The sequence below is a fragment of the Crocodylus siamensis genome, chromosome 3 (genome assembly GCF_052110815.1).
Source record: "Crocodylus siamensis isolate JL-2025a chromosome 3, ASM5211081v1, whole genome shotgun sequence".
In the NCBI taxonomy this organism is placed as follows: Eukaryota; Metazoa; Chordata; order Crocodylia; family Crocodylidae; genus Crocodylus; species Crocodylus siamensis.
Genome location: NC_143397.1, coordinates 202,595,220 through 202,601,684, shown reverse-complemented (window position 1 = coordinate 202,601,684; position 6,465 = coordinate 202,595,220). Strand labels below are relative to the sequence as shown.

General features: G+C 38.8%; 1 protein-coding gene across 2 annotated transcripts in view; it reads left to right on the top strand.

Moving 5' to 3' along the window:
• Nucleotides 1-6,465, top strand: part of UBE2W (ubiquitin conjugating enzyme E2 W) — a 58,474-nt gene that overhangs the window by 1,062 nt on the left and 50,947 nt on the right. The gene's annotated exons all lie outside the window — the stretch shown is intronic.

Here is a 6,465-nt window from a genome sequence, read left to right as displayed (position 1 = left end):
GAAGAGCTGTATAAGACTAGTCATGTTTGAAGTGTTGGATGATCTTATGCTTGCATTTCTTCAAGCAGCCCAGTTTTGACTAATTGCAAAACAGAATTTTGGGGCAATCGTCTGTTTCAAAACCTGGTGCAGATATGGGGAAGTATTGGGTGTGAAACTTGAAGGAAGCAGTTCGTGGGACTTGGGAAACCAGAGTTGTGTTCCTTTATGCCTTTTAAATGTCCTTCAGGAGCTTGTTTAACTGTTCTTCCCCCCCCCTCCCCCCACCACCAATCACCTTTCTTCCTCTTCTGTAAAAGAGGGATAATAATTAAGAAGATAAGGCAGATCTACAGGTCAAAAGTGCTATCTAAAAGTTACAGTGCTAGTAGTGTATTTTCTTGCATAATATGCCCCTTATTATTGGAAGGCACCAGGATGGGGGTGGGGGGCAGGAAACTTGCCTTGGAGTACAGATAAGTACCAGCTATCTGGGGATTTCTGAGGCCAGGACTGGGGCTAGCCCGATCTGACGTGCTGTGCAGTGGGGATGGATTCAGCAAGCTGAAACTGGGACTACTTGGCAGGGCAAGGCTGCAGGCTAAATCCAACCCTGAGCACTGGCTGTACATGGTGCCAGACTGACCACTCTGGATCTGAAATCATGTGCTGGGTCCAGGACCATGTGGTGGGTTGGACCTGGTGCACCAAGTCCAGCTGTAGGACAGCCCTGTGCGCTGTCCCAGTCCAGCATGTGACTGGGGTCAAGGACTTTCCACAGGTTGGGAATTTTGGGGAGGAGCGAAGAGCAGTGGCAATGTTAATTGTAGTGGTTCCCAGAGCCAGGGTAATTAATGCTACCACTGCTCCACCCTTACCTCACCCCCCAGTACCAGATTTGTGAGGAGTCTTTTTCCTTGCCAATAATGTACGCCCCAATTTTGCCCAGTTGCAGTTGAGAAAAAGCTGTGGGTTATATGTGAGTGTGTGGTAATACGTCTTCTGGCTAATACCTATTGCTTGAAAATATGGTAGTGAGGAAGTTAGTTCTTTTATTTTTTAATGTAATAATTACTATTCTCTTGGGCATCTGCATGTATTGATAGTATATTATGGACTCCTTTTTCCCTAGGTTTTGGGATTTATGTACCACTAGTCTTATTTCAGTCTTGTTAACTGTGGAACCTTTAAAATTCTGGGGAATGTTATAAATGTGTTTTAGATTCTGTTTATTTTTTTTTAAAGGGCCATCTGCAAGTTGGAAGGGTATGTTTTGATTTAAAGCGGGCTCATAAACTTCAAAATGTGTCTCCAGGTAGTGCACATCTTCCATTCTGGTCCAGTCTTATTTTGTGGTTCCTTAATAAGCACCTCTTGTGTTGTGAAAGACCCGTGCAGGTGGGGGGAACTGATTATACACAAAGCTTTGTCAGGTATCCAAAGTAAAGAAGAAACTTTCATTGTTTATAATTTTGCAGTTATGGCAGTTAATTCTTGGTACAGCATACAAGAAAAGTAGATAACTCCTCAAAATGCCTTGCATTTTTTGAGATGGATGCCATTTCCTTGACGAAGCTGGAGTGTGCTTATTCACTTTAGACTTCTATTTTATTCGATCTTTGAAATTTTTATGCAGTATTTTCTGTAAATGTATTTAATATGGACATCATCTCTATTCCAGTCATTTAAAGGTGATCTCCAAAACAAAAAATATGGGCTCGTGCTTTTTTTTTTTGTTGGGTTTTTTTTTTGGCATTTTAAGTTGTACAGGGAAGGTCTGAAATATTTTGTTTTTATTTTCCCCCTCTTTCCCTTTTGTTTTTATCCTGATAATTGGGCTATGTTCGGACAACTAAGGATCTGACATGAAGCATGGAGAGTGAAACTGGAGTAATTAAAAGCAAACAATAATTAAAAATGACATTGAATTTATTGTGTAGTGACCAGTGTTTTAGGGAGAGGAAAAGGTCTGCTAAAATTCAATAACCCAGTCACTTACCTTAAATTATGAAAGCTACCACAGATTTTTAAATCTTCAGCACGTGCAGCAAAATTAGGAAATTAACATTGCTAATATTTCTGCATTTAAAAAAAAAAAAAAAAAGACCCAGGAGGAAATCTTTAAAAAGTAAATCTATGAGGTTTTGTGGTCGTTATTGCTATAGTAGGGCTGATCATAATGATATTCTAGCCAATAAGAAATAGTCATCCTTTCTAGTTGACATAAAAATTACAGGACCAAGTGTTAGAGAATTAAGCGATGAAGTGTTCGGTTTCCACTTTTTATGAGTGCCTACATGTGAACAGGGAGGCTGCTCTGACCCACTGGAATTCCAGTGCCTTGGAGCAAATTTGATTAAGTTTGCCAGAGCATGGTGGCAATTATTGCACTCCAGCAGTCTCCCATGTATCCTATATTAGTGTCCCCACACATCAAAATGGCAGCGGGGGCACTTTATATGCTAATACATGAGACACTGGGCTCTCAGTGCTGCTTTAATTAAAGCCCCCTCCACTTCTGGAGCATGTGTATAAACGCCCTATAATTTTAAAAACTACTTTAATTCTTAAATCTGGTTGTACCAATAGTAGTTGTTCAATGTCTTGTTTGGTAGCTGGTTTTCAGGAGTCTTGTTTAAATTCTAAAAGAAGGTTGGCAAACGCATGGCTTGCAGGCCAAATCTAGCCTGCAGGGCTTCTTGAAGGCTGACTGTCCACTTCTATGAGCCAGATTTGGCTCATGGGGCTTGTTGCCATGGCTGGTGGAGCCCCTGCAATGGCACTGTTAAATCCTTGTGGCTGCCCAAGTTGCTTTTCCCCCTCCCCAGATTTCTACCCACTTCCAGAATGGGTGTTTTAGCTGCCTTTGGTAACTAAAATTAGTGGCAGGGGAGAAGTTGAGAAGCAGCATGTCATTGTAGCATTAACTTGTTGGGTTCTTGGGCAATGCTGAGATAGTAGCTGCTGCAGTGAGGATTAGTGCTGCTGCCTTCACTTGTGAGTCCTCTGGCGTGCAGTGCCAAACATGATTGACACTCCTGCTCTAAAACAGCCCTGATCACAAAGAACATTGCACTTTTATGTGGTTAAAGCAGAGGTTTTGCATGTATTTGTTGTACATAGTATAGTTGACCTTCCATATAGGAATAAGCTATGTAAATTTATACAATAACATATCTTGATGTATTTTGTGATTGCTATCATTTTTTAACTATATCTAGTAGTTGTGACCATGAATCAAGTCCTGTGTATATGGATGGATTATTGAAGCGCTTCACTAAAGTCCATTTTGCTAACTTAGCTGGCATTAGATGAAGTGAGTTGTGGCTCATGAAAGCTTCTGCATCTCTGATTCAGTTAGCCCAGAGGTGCACCTCTACCTTGATTTCTGCCTTAGTTGTATAATGAAAACAAGCATCCCTGTTTACATAAATGACGTTCCTAGGTAGTTCACTATGATGTTTCTTTAAAAGGAGCACGAGCTTGTATTGAGGTTTCAGTGATTTTTACCCTGTTCTCTAAGGTGATTTTGATTTATTTCTGTTTAACCAGACAGTTGTTAAAAATGGCTAAATCACTTTATTCAAACTTTTAAAAAAGATTACATATGGAAAGAGACCAGTTTTGAAAAAAATTGTGCTGCAATGATGTTTTTAGAAAACTATAAACAATTCAGAGCAAGGGAATAGAATAAATTTGGTCAGAAGGTCTGAATAAGTTAATCTTTCTGTTGTAACTTCTTTAGAGAAATTAAATTTACAGATACAAATAATGTTTATGTGTACTCAAACAATATATAGTGGAATCTGAGTGTGTTGGTGGTGCATGCAATACTGACTGGTAAAAATCCCTAGATAAAAGGTGGCTTCTCAAAGAGAATTTTCTTATGTTGCACTTAAATGTTTAGCATTAATTTTTCATTGATACCCAACACAAATTCTAAATATTCTGAAGCAAGTGCATTTCAATTAAGATTTTCTTATCTAAAATGCCTTCTTGAACAAAGTCAACTGGTATTATGTTAATAATTTGAAGCAGGTATATTTTGACATTGATTCATAAAAGGTAGTTTTCAAGGGCAAAAACAATCCTGATTAGATGGCATATTGAAGGCTTATTCCCCATTCCTCAGTAAAGCTCCATGTGTCACAAATTACATTAGCTCTGTTTACTGAAATTTAAATGTCTACATGTACAAATCTCCTGTGCCTGACTCGTGAAGCCATATCACTTATATGAAAGGAATAAAGGTTTGCGTAGTGATAAAGCATATACTTAAAACTGGGTCCATACAGGTTTTCTTTGCCAACCACTGGGGTTAGGTTCCTGAAAGTTCCTGTGGCTGGCAAAACCATGGCTAGCAAGACAAAAGGCTTATGGGAAAAATGGCAGGTGGCCACAGAAAACTGTGGTTACTCAAAACTGTATACCGTGGGAGCCAAAATGTAGAATAGTAAGTGTGGATACTCAAAACTGTGGTTGGTGAGGGAAACCTGTACTTGTAAGGTGGTAAAAGCTATTCATACCTAATGTCCTGCCACAATTCAAAATTTAAAATGAAAGGAACTGGTTGCTTAAAAGTTGCGGGGGGGAGGGAGGGCAGAGAGAAGGGGTAGGATTTATAAAGGGGGATTGACATGGTGGCATTGGTGAAGTTTTTACCAGTACAGTACCTGTTCCAAGAGTAAGCCACTGTCTATGATAAAGGTATCAATCCAGAAATAATACATTTTATGTGTCTTACATATTCTCTCCACTTTAAATTTAATCTCTACTTCATATCCGGGAAGGATCTATATAGCTATAACTATTATATTATTGACTAATACTCCATTAATCTTACTGCCATAATCTTTGCATCATTTTTATATAACGCTTGGGGGGGGAACCCATTCATCAGGTTTAATAGAACAAGTATCAAAAACTAAAACCACCAGTTTTATGACGGAAGTTAGACTGAAAAGGTAGCTTATTAAACTTCTATAATGGGAATAACACTCAACTGGAAATATTAAAGTTGTTAAAACTCTGCAAAAAATAAAACAGAGGCTATGAATATGGACCAAATGGTCAAATATTGTGGTGTTGAAAATAGTGTACAGGCAGTCCTCGGACTTTAAACACAATTGGTTCCTGAAAACTGCATCTTAAGTCGAAATGTAACTTGGAACCATTTTCTCATAAGAAACAATGTTATAAATGAGGGATTGGTTCCTGAACCAGGGCCCAATACCCTATTTTCACCAAAAATACCTCAGAATCTTGTACTTGATCAATTATACATGAGTAATATAGCTACATTAACGTATTTATATTGTAAATAGCAATCACATTGATTTGGAAGGACTTCTTTGAGGTGACTTTGCTGGACTTTTTGAAAGGCTCTTGGTTGGGCTTTTTGAAGGGTTCTTGGCTAGAGACTTCTCAGGAGTCTTGGCTGCAGGTTTTTCTGGAGTCTTGTCTGCTTTCATAAAGTGTCCAAGGAAGTTTGGACAGATGTTCTGTAGGGAGATGTGTGACGCAGCAAACTTGTTTGCTGGCATGGCATTGCATCGGATCAAGCGTTGTTGAAACTGACATCGTAAAGTTGAAGCAGGGTGTCAGTTTATAAGTGTTGTAAGTACGAAATGTTGTAACTTGAAATGTTGTAAGTCAAGGACTTCCTGTAGTGAAATCATGAGTCCCAAATATGTTCTGTGCTTCATGGGCATTGGGGTTTCCTATTTTCAGTACTTTAAAAAAAATTTTTTTTGAGCTCTGAAACTAATGAAAATGAAGTAGAGTTCTTCATACTGTAACCAGCAGCAGGGTAGAAACAATACAATTAATAAAACTAAAATGATATAGGGAATATCTAGTATTGTCTTTAGTGAGACTTTTGAAGATGTACTGAAAATATATCCCCTCTTATACTGAAAATGCTTGTAATACACTGTTGTTGTTATCAAGAGAAAGTTAAGATGTTGCGTGATCTTACCATTTAGCTGGAAACTGTTTGCTTTTAATGCAAAAATGTTGAATAATAGATGGTTCCTTCTGGGAGAACAGTGACTAGAAAGTTAAAATGCCTCTTATTTGCATGCTTGTTGTTGTCCTGTATGTAGTCTCTGCTTATTAATATAGATTTGTGGTCTTGGGTTATGATATGAAGGACAGTAGATATAAGGTAAATAAATATTTTAAAATTGGGACAGCTTGGTAAAACCAATTCACATTGGGGGTGGGAAAAGGTTTTTCACCCAGGATTCATTACACTTTTAAAATCACGGCTCTTAAAATGATATAGTCCATTGAAATACCAAGGGTTAGGAATATGCTTTTATTTGTTTCAGTAGCTGGCAGCCTTTTAAGGCTGCAGGCTGGATTCGGGGCAGGCAGTGGATGCCAAGACCCAGGCACAAGACCCAAGGCTTGTCCCTGCAGTAGCCCAGGGAGAGCACCCTGTTGCCAACCTCCATGTCTGTGACCAGATTACATGGCTCCACC